This window comes from Equus przewalskii, chromosome 10, assembly GCF_037783145.1.
Source record: "Equus przewalskii isolate Varuska chromosome 10, EquPr2, whole genome shotgun sequence".
Taxonomy (NCBI): domain Eukaryota; kingdom Metazoa; phylum Chordata; class Mammalia; order Perissodactyla; family Equidae; genus Equus; species Equus przewalskii.
Window position 1 is genome coordinate 3,974,255 of NC_091840.1, and position 14,770 is coordinate 3,989,024.

Consider the following 14,770-nt stretch of genomic DNA (forward strand, 5'->3'; position numbering starts at 1 on the left):
ACACCTAAGGTGCTGTGACTATAAATTAATATTCCCACAGATATTTCTCACTCCCTTCCTTATGGATTGAGTTTGTATTTTGCAGAATCAAAAATGGTCCCTTTTTAATTTTTAAGCAGGAGTGCTTGGCGTTGTACAAAGCACATGTCACAGCAGACCTGCATCACCATCTGCTGCGACGAGTGCTGCAGGGGGCTCACTGTGGTCTGAACTTGAGGGCCTGTCCCGTGGAGCACAGCAGGGATGAGTGCCTGTGGTGCTGCGCAGGGACCAGCACTGCCCTTTCTTTTTTTTTTTTTTAAAGATTAGCACCTGAGCTAACAACTGTTGCCAATCTTTTTTTTTTTTTTTTTTTTTTTGAGGAAGATTAGCCCTGAGCTAATTGCCAATCCTTCTCTTTTTTGCTGAGGAAGTCTGGCCCTAAGCTAACATCCGTGCCCGTCTTCCTCCACTTTATATGTGGGACGCCTACCACAGCATGGCTTGCCAAGCTGTGCCATGTCCACACCCGAGATCCGAACCAGCGAACCCTAGGCTGCCAAGAAGCGGAACGTGCGCACTTAACCGCTGTGACACCTGGCGACCCCTCTTTTATACCCCCCCTGCTTTTTCTCCCCCAATCCCCCCAGTACATAGTTGTATATTTTTAGTTGTGGGTCCTCCTAGCTGTGGCATGTGGGATGCCGCCTCAGCGTGGCTGATGAGCCATGCCATGTCCATGCCCAGAATCTGAACCGATGAAACCCTGGGCCGCCGAAGGCAGAGCGCATGAACTTAACCACTGGGCCACGGGGCCGGCCCCTGCCCTTCTTGATGAAGAAGGTGAGCAGAGACGAGGCATGGGTTCTGCCCCTCTGAAAAAGGTGGGTCTTTATTTGTTGTCTGAGGCTTTCTGCACCTCCCAGGTTCTCTTTGTCACGGAATATGAAAGCACAGGACTGGCTGCCAATGGTCAGGACCCAGAGTCAGTAGACGGGGGGATGTGGAAGGCAGCAGGTGGGCTTGTCCAAGAAGCCAGCGTTGTCGAAAGAAAAGGCAGTGTTGTGGGTCTTGGCAGGCACGGGTCTAGGGCCTCAAGAGCCCTTCTCAGCTTGCAGTGTGGTCAGCTGAGGCGAGGGCAAGGCAGGTGCTGAGGATCTGGATGGGGGCATCAAGACCCTAGGAAGTGGGAGGCATTCCGGCTGTTGTCACCTAACCCTCCTGGGGCTCTGGAAGGTTTGCTGGAGTATGTGGTGGGGGGCTGACAGAACCTGCAAACAGTTTGCTGCTGGTTAAGAGATGGAGGGTAGAGCTTCTGGAAATTTTTTAAGGTACCCATTTCTCACTTTTCCCTTGCATTTTGACAACCCTCCAAAGGCAACCTTGCTGAATTTACGTTGTTCTTGTTTCTGTTCTTCTTTCTGTTTGTTGTCGGCTCAGCTGAGATCCCCTTTTTAGAAAGAGACTGGTTAACTGCTGCCATCTTCTCCGGGTTGCCTTGTGAAGAGCTTCAGCTTGTGGGAATTCATACGAGTTTCACCTTGCAGCTGGGACAGTCACTCAGCATGCTGCAGTCAGACTCGTGGGGCTGTGAGTGCCTTAGAAGTGACCTGGTCTGGCTTGGTCAGCTGTGCCATTGAGAGTCATCGCCGTGGCTCCTGGAGGGATGTCAGAGTCAGCCAGGAGCATCAGTGGAACAGCACAGTTGGGACATGGTGATCTCCTGACTCCATGGAGTCTTTCCTGAGGACGTGCTGTGTTTGGTTGTATAGACACAGGCGATACATGAGGGGAACACAGAGATGGAAGGCCCAAGGCCTGCCGCCCTCTGCTCTGCTGGTGCTCAGGACTCACCCGGCACGTTCTTTTGCTTCTTAAGAAAAGAATTTCTCGAGTCTTGTATGTTCTTCCTTCCTTGCTCTGCAGAGAAACTGTGAAAGCTCAAATTCTGACCTGAAAGGAGCCACGTGAATTTCTTCTCTGAGCCAGTGGCTGTTTCTGCATGTCCTTTCTTTTGGTGTCTAAAGTCTCTTCTCCTTTGTATTTTCTGTTAAGAGTTCAGGAGCCTTGATTCACAGACTTCAGATGGATTCCCACATTTCCACCACGGCATAATCAGTACTTACAGCAGGGGCTCACAGGCATTATATCAGAACTTGAGCATCTTCCTTCCACAAAAGAGATGCTTAGGCATCAATCTGAGCACTGTTTTGGGGTAAGTGGCTGGTGACATTTCCCTGTTTTCTCTGAATAGAAATTGCAACATAAAATTGAGTTGTAGTCGTGGATCTACATACACAGAGAGGTATGAAATGAAGCCTCGCCGCCTCCGCCCGCTCTCCACCTCCTCGTCTCTGAAGAGGATTCCTGTTGACAGTTTCAAGGGCATCCTTCTCAGAATCTGTGCATTCCCCAACGGAGGTGCCGTGTGCCTGGTGCTCTGGGCCTTCCTGCTGCACTGCGTGTGTCTTAGGGAGCTTTCTAGATTCGCATTTACAGATCAGCTCTTTCTTTTTAATGACCAAATAGTGTTTAAGTAGTTTTTAATTTTTGCATTTTGAGAGTATATCCATGGGGTAAATTCTTAGATGGAATCACTAGATCAAAAGGTATGTGCGTCTTAAGTTTGGTGCTGCAAAGAGAGTGTGCACTTTACACCCACCAGCAGCGTGTGAGACTGACGTGCAGCCCACGCCCTTGACGGGGTTCGTGTCTTCAGACGTTTTCGTTTCTGCCAGACTTGTGGAAGGCAGAAGGGTCTTCATGTCTTAATTTGCGTTTTTCAATCTTAGAGAGTTCAGGTGTCTTTTCCTCCTTGCCCGTTTGTCTTTCTCTGTTTGTGATCTGCCTGTATGGCCTTGGCTGTATGTTTGTCGCCGTCTCCTCACCCTGTGCTCTCTCTGAGGGGAAAGTCGCACCTTCGTCCTGCGCTCCGCATGCCTCTTGTCTGCTTGTTTACCGTTTAGCTCACGGGACTGCATTTTTAATGTAGCCAACTGAACAGCCTCCAAGACTGTGACCGTAGTAATCTGAGCTTTATTCTAGAATTGTTATGGTTTCTTTGTTTTTGTTAAAATCTTTGATTTAGCTAGGATTTATTTTGTTATAAATGAGGTAGGCATTCAGCTAAGTTTTCCCCAAAACGGCTAGCTAGCTCATTGCCCCACCACCATTGACTGAATAATCCTATTTTGCTTTATGATTTTATCTTTTCCTTATGTTTTCTTTATGAGATTTTATGATTTGAAGTGCCACCTGTGTTTCAGTATTTCTTGAGTTTCTCTTCTCTTCTAGTGCTGTTTCCAGTTATTGAAGCCTCGCATGCTGGAGTCTCGGGTGGCTGCTCCCCTCACATTACCCTTTTTCCCCCTTCATATTTTTCTGAACTGTTCTCATATGTATATATTTTCCATGTGAACTTTAATATTATTTTACTTAGCGCATTTCGGTAAAAATCTTGTTGGTAACGTAAATAATATTTGTAAAGATGGATATGCATCCTCAGGAGAGATCTTTCCCTGTTGGGGCCTTCCTCCCTCTGCTCCATCTTCCTTTCTTTCGTGGCTTCTTCCTCCTGCCTGTGGGAGAGGCTGGTCCTGCCACAGTAGCCGCACCGGCTTGGGGGAGAGTTTGCCGGTGTTTGGAGGCAGCAGAGAGTTTGTCCAGAGAAAGCAGTCACATCTTACCATCCAGGATGACGGCCCAGAGATGAGGGTCTGTTTGTCTTCGAGGGAGGCGGCCACAGGCAGCCTTCCTGGTGTCAGGAATTCACAGCCCAGCCTCGCCTCGTGAGCCGATTTTGGAGAGGCAGAAGTGCCACCTGGGTCTTGAAAGGTAGAGAACAGGGAACTCAGCTTCGCTCTCCTCCAGCCTCCTCACTGGCCGTCCTCGGCAACGGGCCTGCTCTTCCTTCCTCCCTGCTGTTCTGCCCCCGTCTCAGCTGCGTCCTCAGCAAAGGGCAGGAGATAGAGGATGGCCGGACAGCGGCCTCAGAACAGACTGGATCCGCCCCTTGGCTGGAGCAGAATTGAGGCCTCCGCTGTTGCCCCGGGGAGGAGGGCCCCTCCAGGAGACTGGGCCCCCGGCGTCTGCCCAGCTTTGCCCTGCCCTGAGCAGCGCCCAGGGCCTGCCAGCACTCGGGAAGCGGGAGCCAGAGTCAGTGCCTCTGGCTCCTCCAGGCTGCTCTCACCTTCAGAAAGCCTTCTCTGGGCCCTGGGCAGCTCTGAGAAGGGTCCATGTCTGGTAATGGGAGCCGATTTCTTCCTGCTTTGAGTTTAAAGTAGAAACTACTACTCTCTCAAGAGATCTTCAGGCCCTTCTCGGAGCAGGAACAGAGGGCGGTCTTTGCTCTCTAAAGAGGCGTTTATGCTTCCAGCTTTCATGGAAGAAGAATTAAGCATTTTTAAGCATAAGGACTGGAGTAGAACCATTAAAACTCCATGCTTCAGTTTTCCTGTGACACAGAAGGATGGGAGACTGAGTTCTAAGACGGCCTAGAGGCTCTCTGCCGATCGTGCGTGTTGGTGCACGGAGCTTTGCCCGGCTTATTTGGGTGTGGGGATCTGCATGCGTAGGACTAGCAAGTTTGAGATGTTGATGAATTGAAAAACACCAATTTATTGCCACTCAGAAGTTGCTGGTTCAATAAAGTGGGTGCTGCAGATCCCCCGCACGCTTGGTTGAGGTCCCTGCTGCTGGCCTGGGGCCTGAGCCGGCGTTAGAGTGAGGGAGAAGTCAGTCGTGCGTGTGGGGGCCGTGATCGCATAAGATGGCAGCTGAAGCTGTGAGTTGCTAGTCGGGGCGGAAAACCCTTAGCCGTCTGCTGCCACCTCTGAACCAGACTTACTGCCTTGGACAAATAAATGCCCGTGTCCGTGTCCCTTTTCCTGCATGACCACTGAAAAGCTTCCAGTCCCCTTTCTTTCTAACGCCCCTCAGTGCCCCTTCTTACCCTTCCTAAAGTGCTCCTTTCTCTATCTGACCTCCAACCCAACGAAAGAATAGAGTCCAGGTGTCTTTGTGCCGAATTCAAAGGACCACAGTTCAACTTCAGCAGCTTTTCCAGACATTTCCAGTTTGTTCTCCCCTTCCTCTTTGAGTCTGTCGCTCATCCAGCCTAGAGTGCTCTCTGCCTCCTGACCCAGCCTCCAGCCTGGGCTCCAGCTTCCTGTGCGGAGCCTTCCAGGACAACTCGCCTCCGTCCCCACCGTCTCTGACCCCGGAGCACCTGTCAGCAGCACTTACTGCGTCCTCTTTTTTCTTTAAAAAGAATAGCAACATGTAAGCTCTTTGGGGGCTGAAACCACGTCTTATCATCTTTGTATCTTCTACGGTAACTAATAGGGTGCCTTCTTTATGGCAGTAGACTTTTTCTTTAAAGATTGTGGAATTATGAATCTAAGAAAATCATTTTTAAAAACTTTCGTTTTCTCTGTTGGTCGATTTGCTGAGCTTTCTGGCTGGGAGCGGTCTGTTTCTCTGGTCGTCACTGTGGTAGGCGGTGTGTTTTGCCTCCGTCCTCTTTGGATACGCGGAGGGCCACTGCACACCTTCTATTGGTAGCTCTTTCCTCTGACTTCTTGTCTGCTCGCTTTCTTGGATCTTGTTGTTTGTGCCAAGCGTGGGCACTCACCAGCTACCGCGCAGGCTTTGCTACTAGCCGCCTCTGGCCTGGGTTCCCGCTGAAGCCTCTGCCCGGCTTCGCATGCAGCAGGTAAACCCCAGCTCTGCATCCCCTGTCTGTCAGTAGTAGCTGGTGAGTTAAAGCGGAGCCACAGCGAGCCTTGCACGTTGGGACTGAGTCTTGCACAGGACGTGATAGGTCAGGGTTCACCTGCTGGGATTTTTAAATCCTTGAACTGTGTGTCTGCATATTATGTAAAAACTGGTAATATTACCTCAAAAAAGGGGACATGGCCCTTAGGACTGTGTAAAGTGGTGTGAGAATATTTACAGTATATTACTGGAAAACAAGAGCTTAATTTTGTGGACAGGTAAAACTCCTGGGAACAGGACAGTGCATAACCAGATGGTGAACAGAATGGTACAAACATGTTCCGAGGAGGCAGTGCCGATGAAGATGGTCTGCAGGTGACGCAGGTAAACTGAGAGCAGTGTGGCCACAGTAATCTGGGAGTTCTCCCTGTAAGAGGTGGCTCTTGATGGGTGGGGATGAAGAACCTCTAAACAGGAAGGAGGCACAGAGAGGTTGGAGCTGAGTGACACTGCTGGAGCAGGGAGGGTGGGACCTCGATGGGGCCAGGCGCAGGGACTCTCAGTCCTCGTGCCTACTGAAAACTTGTATCCTTTTGCAGGTTAAAATAAAGATTTCGTAAATAATTTTAGAGGTATTTCTTATAGACTTAGTATGATTCTTTTAGATGAGAGCTGCTGTTTTGACACAAAATAAAATTGTTCATATTATGGCTGTTTTTTTTTTTTGAGTAAGATTAACGCTGAGCTAACATGTGTGGCCAATCCTCCTCTTTTTGCTGAGGAAGACTGTCTCTGAGCTAACATCCGTGCCCATCTTTCTCTACTTTTTATGTGGGACACCTACCACAGCATGGCTTGCCAAGCAGTGCCGTGTCCGCACCTGGGATCCGATCCGGCGAACTCTGGGCCATTGAAGCGGAACGTGCGAACTTGACCGCTGTGCCACCAGGCCGGCCCCTGGCTGTTTCTTAAAAGATGCAGGCTGGACTGCAGAGCCCAAGTGTTTGGGTCAGGTCTGGTGACCCTGTTATGGGGATGAGGAGACCCCAGAGTATGAAACCTAAATTAATATGGGGGAGTCTTGAGCAGGGCTTGCATGCTGGGTGCCTCCTTTCAGCAGTTTCCCACGGACAGAAGACTGGAAGCCAGGGAGGGCTGCGGGTGGTGGGGAGGGCGTTGTTTTTAGATTTTTCTTTTCCTTTTGTTGTTTATCTGGAGGAGTGGTTCTTAACCAGGAAGGTTTTGCCCTCCAGGGGACATTTGGCAATGTCTGGAGGCATTTTTGGTTGTCTCTCTTGGGGGTGGGGTGGGGGTGCTGCTGGCATCCAGTAGGTGGAGGCCAGGGGTGCAGCTAAACAGGCCACAGTGCCCAGCGTCCCCAGAGCCACCGCCGGGATGTCAGCAGTGCTGCGAGGGAGAGCCCTCATCCAGGGTAGTGGTTTATTTTCGTTTGTTCTCCTTGCTTATTTGGCACTTGTTTTAAAGCCTGCCTATGTCTCTTCCCTTATTATCAAAGGCAGCGTTTCTCCGAGCGGGCTGCAGACAGCTCCCTCCACTCGTCTTGGGTTCTGCTTTAATGGGGAACCTGTGCCTGTGGAGCCACGTCTTGGGGTGGGGTCCAAGTCTGTGTTTAACAGCGCCTGTGCTGATCCTTGCACCCTCTGAAGTTTGAGAGCCGCCCTTCTCAGGCTGTAGCGATGTTTCTTGTCACCAGCCATCTTAGAGTGTCGTCCCCAGGATTAACCTGCCTAACTTCCTAACCAGAATGTATTGGAATGCGGTGTTCCAGCCTCTGGTAAAGAAACAGAACGAGGGCCAGCGTGTGGAGACAGCGACTACCACATGGCCCGAGTGGGATGGCCCTTTTTGGTAAAAGGCGGTGTGTCCTATGTGGAGACGGGGGCCTGGCCCCTAGGACAGGAAGCCAGGGTTGTGTTGAGGTAGCCTGGTCAGCGTCACTGCCTGCTGACGTGGTGCAGAGCCGGGGAAGGAGGTGGCCTTGTGCCGAGGGGTGGCAGAATAGCTTGCACACCGTAGATCCTGTCCTGCTCAGTAAGGAGAAGGCATCTTAAATAAGGTTTAACGTCCTCCCAGGGAAGCAGCCATCAGCTTTTTGCTTCCAAGAGGGAGAAAAAAGCAAGTGTAGCTTGTGAGCAAATGCTGGTGGTGCCCCCTCCCCCCGCAGGAGGCCTTCGGGGGAGTGGTAGGAGGGGCCGGCTGTAATTGCATTCATGGAAATAAGCCTGCGAGGAGCTGAGCAGCACACGCTCCAAGTGTCAGCCAGGCGACAGCTCCGGGCACGGCCATCTCTCCATCCTCGCCAGCCTTCCTCACCAGGATCAGCTCCCTTTCCACCCGGGGTTTCCGCTCAGCTTTTGTTTCCTCCAGCCGCCTGCCTCTCCCCTGGCTGTGCTGGCACACATGCTGTGCTTGCTCCGTCCCTCCCTCCACCTGGAGCTGTGGGAGCACCCTGCAGCCTGGGCCTGGGGGGTGGCGGTGCTGCTCTACCATGGCCTCTGAAGCGGAGAGCTGTGACCTGCCCAGGCTTTGACATTGCTGCTCGGGGGCTGCTGGGACACTGGGGCCACAGGAGAGGGGACTCGCCTTGGGTAAGAAGCCGCGTGGATGGCGTGTGTGAGCTCATCATGTAGAGTCTGCGGATCCGCTCTGTTATGCTCTGCTGCCGGCCTCTCCCACCCAGAAGCCGGCAGCAGAGCTGATGCATGCAGCGGCTGTTTCACTGCATGTCTGTCTTGTGGTTTCGCATTCTGCTCTCCTTCTAGGGCTTTTCCGCTAGCTCCATTGGACAGATAGATGTTCAAGCATTCAGTGTGGTTTCTTCTGGGCCTAAGATATACAAACAAGCTAATAACCAGTTTTCATGATCCTGCTTCGATGAGGTAGAAATAGGACGACAGAAAGCAGAGGGACAAATTCAGGGCGGTTCTCTTCCCTCTCGACCCACCCCATGAGTTTCTGTTTTACTCATGAAGGACTTGGGAAGCTTTCCTGGGTGTGGGTAGCGCTCCTTCCAGCAGCACACATAGGAAGGGAGTTGGAGTTGCACCTTCAATTTGATCCCAGGAGTCCATTCCAGCTGTCAGGCCGAGGGAGAATGTTTTAGTGAAGAAAATTCAGGGTTTTCCTTTGGAAAACATACAAAGCACCATACAAATAGATTTTAGGAACAAGGGTAAAGTGAGAGGGAGCTGACTTCTTAACCCGCCCCCCCCCCATTTTGGACATGAAAGGGGTGTGGTGACACAGCTGTGCAATATGACGTGATTGCAGCTGGCACGGGGATGGGGGAGCAGAGCTTCTGGGGCCCCTTCACTTGGGAGGATGAGGGGGGCCCAGCGCAGATGACTTGGTGTGTCTGGTGGGATCGGGAATTTCTGGGCTTTCCTGGGGAGCTAAGGACCTGCGCTATCTCCTGGAGGCCGAGGCAGAAAATGGCTCTTCCTCGTTGAGCTGGTTCCAGCTCTGCATTCAGCCCTGCGACCCTTTCAGAAGCAGCATTGGAGACAGAGGTGGGAAGGATGAGAGCTAGAAGGAAAGCTGCAGAGTGCCGGCTGGATCAGGTATCACCACTGCAAGGTTTCAGGAAAAAGATCGAGGTTCTTAAAATGATTATTTTCTCGTTTTTAGCGTTTATTGAAGGCAGATGTTAATTTTGTTTTTCTAAACCAAACTTTTAGGATAAAATTTTATGATTTAGTTTCTTTTACTACCTTGAAAGTTGACTTCATTTCCCTTTGGTTAGCTTGTTAAATCATAACATTATGCAAATTATGTCTTCAAGGTCTAGGATTTATTAGATAAAATGTGTCAATTGCTTTCTCTATGTAAGGTAAGATTATAAAGTACCTGGCTTTTATAAGACAATTTATAGAGCTGTTGGATATACATTCTCTCATTCAAGAAGGGCAAGATGGTGCCATGCCCCTTCGTGCTTCAGGAAACTGGGGCGGGGGAGGTGGTGGTGTCGCAGAACTGACGGGGGGAGGGGGAACCCCCGGAGGCGTCTCCCCCAGCCCTGGGCAGCGTCTCAGCTGAATTGACCAGGCCTGAGTTGTTCGTTAGTGGTTAGGGAAGTTTTCCTTAAAAATGCAGTGGATGGTAATTAAGTCTTTAATATACTTACTTCTGGGTAGGAGGCTGGATGGTTTTTGTGTGGAAAGAATTTAAAGTGGAAGAGTAAATAATCGTATTGGCAGTTTGCTAGAAGACACCTCTGTCTCTCACTGTTGAATATCAGTTACGCTAGCCACACGCTAATGTAACTCTTTTTGGTCCTGGTCGTGTGTGTAGATTCTTTGAAAATCTCTTAGGCCATAAATTGATGGTGAGACACTTTTCAAGTGCTCTATACAAAAGTCAGATCATAGCTTCTTAGGAAAGGGACTGAGGTCAGCAGAAATCAGGAACTCAGGATGTTGCTATTGCATTTTTGTTTAATTATAGTAAAATACACATTACATAAAATTTACCATTTTAAGTGTGTAGTTCAGTCGTGTTACGTACATTTACGTTGTTGTGCAACCATCACCACGGTCCATCTCCAGAACTTTTTTATCTTGCAAAACCGAAACTCTGTCCCCAGTAAACACCAGCTCTCCATCCCCCGCCCCAGCCCTTGGCACCCACCCTCCTTGTTTGTCTGTGTGAATTTGACGACTCTAGGTCCCTCATCGGTGTGCAATCTTAGTATTTGTCCTTTTGAGACTGGCTTACTTCACTGAGCTTACTGTCCTCCAGGTTCATCCATGTTGCAGCAGGTGTCAGAATTTCCTTCCTTTTTAAGGTAGAGTAATATGGTATTAAATTTTAGAGAGGATTGCTGTGGTTTTGACTTAGTAGGAAGGAAAAGTAATTGGTTTCCAAAGTCAGCAGACTTTCTACAAAGGGGTGAAGTGAGCGCATTGGCACACCTTGGCCGCATACACGTCACCAAGTTTCAGGCTCAGTAGCATCCCTTTGCTCATCCATCTTTCCCCCGCGCCCGCTGGTCTTGACAGCTACCTGAGGCCTGTCTCTGAATGTAAGGCTTTCCGTGAAATTCTTCATCACTGCTTTTTGTTGTACGTATCTCTATGTCGCCTTTCACCTGAAAGACATTCTGAATTTTGGTTGTGTTCTTACCTGTCTTAAAGATCTGACCCCGTGTATTTCCGACGTCAGCACAGAATCAAGAGTTTTGGGAAAGTTTGCTGGACGTCTGTATGTCTCCACAGCCTGAGTTCTTCCTGGTCTTCTGACTTTTTCACATTGTGAGTCACTGGCTTTCCTGGCAGACAAGGTGACTTACAGGTGCCTCCCAGGGCAGGGCACTGTGAGGTGCTCTAACTGGCAGCGTCTGCACAGGCCTGAGGTCACTGAGTGCGGGGTGGTGTCACCAGCACTGGCCACACTGGCAGTTCTGTGCCTACAGGCCCTTCGATATTTGTCTTCGGAGGTGGGAGAAACGCTGCCTTCACTCTTTGGGCTGTTTGCCAATTTGCACTCTTGAACCTAAAACCTGTTTGTAAATAGCTGTTGTTCCCTCTAGAGCCAGTGACAGTTTCTACAGAGGGTATGGGACAACACGGTGTTGGCTTTCCCGCTGCTGCCGCTATTTCAGATGTGCTGAGGGTTAGGTCTTTGAAGCTGTGTGTGTTTTCAGTTTTCTACCACTGGAGGTCTGTAGAGGGTCAGCGGGGCACCCTGGTGCAGGCGCTCTGCGGGACTGGCAGCGTCTGGACACACCGAGGCTTCCGAGGCCTAGGGGAGAAAGTGGACAGGTTCTCTCTGGTCTTTTTACCTTCTCCATACAGTCAGGGAAAGAGAGGACCTTGCTGGACTCTTGGCCTCTCTAATTAATGTTTCTTTGCTGTGCTGGTTTAAATTTGGACCCTTCTTATCCTTTGAAAGGCAGAGGCTGTAAGAAAAGTGACAGTTGATGATTATGGGGGAAAAATAAGGCAAATGGTATATTTCAAAGCTAGGCAGAGGGACCTGGTTTATCTGGATGACCTCAGAGAGTCGTGTCTTGGCCCTAATGCACGGTTCTAACTCTTCATTTAGGTCACCCCTGGGGATGTAGGACAGACAGCATGGTCCATTTTGGCTGGCAGCTGCCTATGCTCCTGCTGAGAGAAACTGCTGTCAGAAGAGCCGCTTTTTCAGTTGAACCTCATGGTGGATCACTGGGCACCTGCCATGGCGCTGAGCAGGAGCCTCAGCTGCTGGCCATGTGCTTATTCATGGTCTCCTGGCCGGGAAGGAGGACCCTGTCCCTTTAAGACAGTCCTCCTTTGTATGCGCTGGATGGAGTACATCTCAGCTCTGAGTTCTGCCGACTGTCAAAATCTGCAGAGCAACATTTAAATAAAGAAATAGAAGCTTCCCTCTATGGCTTTGCTATTCACAGCCAAGCACAATAGCCCCTTGTTGTTGTAGGCACTTTAATCCCCTTCATTAAATAGGAACCCTGCAAGGGGATGGTGAGGGGCCCGTAGTGGACTGGTCCCCGTGCTGTAAGCAGGACACCTTGTAAATTAACCTTTGCGGGAATGAGGCCGGCCCCTTGCTCTGCTCCATGTCCTTTGTGCACAGGCTGCTGTCTCCCCGGGTGCCATTCTTTTCCAGCGAAGAGGGCTTAGCTGCCGTCCTGGCACAGAAGCGTGGCTGCAGCACGTGGCAGCGGGGAGGGAGGAGCTGTTTGTTGCTCTGCCATCTGGCCTGTCAGCCGATCATTTACAGTTTAACCCTGATGGCTACGCAGGAAAGCCAGAGCATGGAGAGATCCCCTTCCCAGGGGCCCCCGCTGCTTTCCCAGACTCGCGTGCAAAGGAGATGTGGTTGTTTCTGAGCCTGGCTCCTCCTTTCCTGTCCTGGCCACGGCCTTCCAGGATCCTGCAGACACTAACGAGGATCCCAGTGGAGGTTTTTTCCCCTCTTTGGGCAGCATGAGAATGTAGGCTTGAATTGAAGATTTGATGTTGTGTTGATAAGTTTAAGCAGAGGAAAATACGTTTGTTAAAATGTTGGATTTTTCCTCATCTCAGAGCAAAATTCCACTAGAAAAATGAGACCTAAATCTTTTTTTTAGATGATTTGTTGAACCAAAAGGAAAGCAGGACTGTGGTTTAAGGTGACCAAGTGTGGAGGAAGAAGTGATTTAGAAATCGTGTGGTTAGTGTCAGGAAACTGCATCAAAATAGATGTGAATAAGTGTCTTGTTTGTTTTAACTGCTAATTGGCTGGAAGCTTTTTCTGTCTGACCACTAGGACAGTAGAAGGCCTATCTTTTCCGGTAGCTGTCGATTACCGTTTCTGTTTGCATTTTAAAAATGCAGTAGTGCCTAAATGTATTTTTTTAAGCAAGTATTCAGGGGCTGACAGGCCCCTTCTCTCCATTCCCAGACCCACTCCTCAGAAGCAACCACCAGTAAGTAACTTTTTCTGGCTTTTGGTCTTCTGGTAGGTGCTACCAAATTCATATTTAATATTCTTATATTGCTGATGATTTTATCAAAGTCAAAGATTATCTCCTGACTCCCTCACTACATCGTTCTCTTCCTGCACTCTCTCTCTGGCCATTTTTGAGAGTTTATCACATTGTCTGGTTCCTTTATTTCACGTTTGAAACTTCCGTAAACATATTTACAACTTTGATTTCTTGTTCGTGACCTTTTACCAACGCGTCCTGCCCCTTTCGTAAGACGAGGCGGCGGGGGCGGCGGGGGGGGGGGGGGGCCCTACTTGCCTTCCTTGCTGCCTTGCTCCCTCTGGCCTTCACACCTCTCAGCTCTTCCCCCACTTTAATGTGATCATAGTTGATAACATATAACTTTTGTTCTGTAAGCGGAATTAGCCTTTGTTCTGTGTCCACAGGTTGACTCTGAAGTTCCCAGCCCGTGCACAGCCCCGTCACAGGCTGCTCAGCCCCGGGCGGGCTGCACTCCCACGGGTTCCCAGTGCCGAGGTCCAGTGGGCTCTCCTTTCTTGCCTTCACTGGTGGCTCAGGATGCGCCCACCGGAGGCTTGCTCATTTATACTGTGATTCCATTGAGTTTTTGTTTTTCCCGTTGCCACTTACCTTTGTATTCTGTCGAGAGGAGACCGAGTGGCCCTCTCTTACTGTAAATGCCTCTCGTCTGTCCTCGTGTTCGTGCCTGATTTTGTTCTTTGTGAGGACGATCTTGCAGCCGTTGGCTCCTGGTGCTCGTCTGCTCTCGTCTCTTGCTGTCCCCCCAGAGTGTGTGTCCTGGCCTCCCGAGTCTGTCCCCCACCATCCTTGTGAGCACGTCTTCCTCCTCCTGAAGGAGTGCGTGTAAGATAAACTTTCTGAGTCCTTGTATGTCTGAAGAGATGCTGTTTTGCCCTCCTGCTTGACGGAGAATTAATTCTAGGCTCAAAATAGTTTTGTTTAGAACTTTGAAAGCCCCTCTGCTGTCTTCAGTACCCACCGTTACACCAGCCAGATTCTGGTTTTGTGAGTGGCCTGGTTCCCCTCTTCGCTCCTCATGGAGGTTTTAGGATCGTCTTTAATCCTCCAAATTCTGAATTTTACTATGAGTGTTTCTCTGTGAGATTGAAAAAGCTTTATTATACTGAGTAAATTGACTTTGCTTCTATTTGCACTCTTTGTCCTGCAGGAGTGCCTTGACTTTATCTTTTATTCCTTTATTGCCTTTTTTATTTTGGGCACTTGGGGGCAAAATAGGTTTAATTCCCAAGAGCTTATTATTTTTCTGTAATTTTCCCCTTTTCAGAGTCTCCTGTTCCTGTGAATTTTTCTTTTGTTCCCTTAATTATGTCTGTGCGCTCCAGCTGAGTTTTCTGTGCCTGCCTTGCTTCTCCTCCGGGCTGGAGGCCTAATCTCTGTGAGCATAAGAGTGACACAGTGGGGGCTCCATGTGTTGGGTGGGCCTCGCGAACCCAAGCCTCTGCTCTAGACGGGGTGGGCAGGAGCATCATTTTCTGGGGAAGTACCAGGGGCTTCACCCTGGGTTCCAGCTCCCTTGCGAGCTGCTCACTCACCACAAGTTGGTTCAGTTCTTTTGTTTTTGCCTGGGGGTGAATATATATTCAG

General features: G+C 49.9%; 1 protein-coding gene across 11 annotated transcripts in view; it reads left to right on the forward strand.

Moving 5' to 3' along the window:
- The window catches only part of CYTH1 (cytohesin 1), an 82,083-nt gene that overhangs the window by 41,664 nt on the left and 25,649 nt on the right, over window positions 1-14,770 (forward strand). The window contains exon 1 of one of the 11 annotated variants that reach the window (XM_070561401.1): window positions 5,978-6,078. The exons of 5 other annotated variants lie outside the window; for them this stretch is intronic. The gene's annotated coding sequence lies outside the window, so the exon portion shown is untranslated. Of the gene's footprint in view, window positions 1-5,977; window positions 6,079-7,651; window positions 9,312-12,280; window positions 13,124-14,770 lie in introns of those variants that run through there. 5 more of the 11 variants (XM_070561399.1, XM_070561400.1, XM_070561403.1 and 2 more) reach the window with 5 other exon arrangements.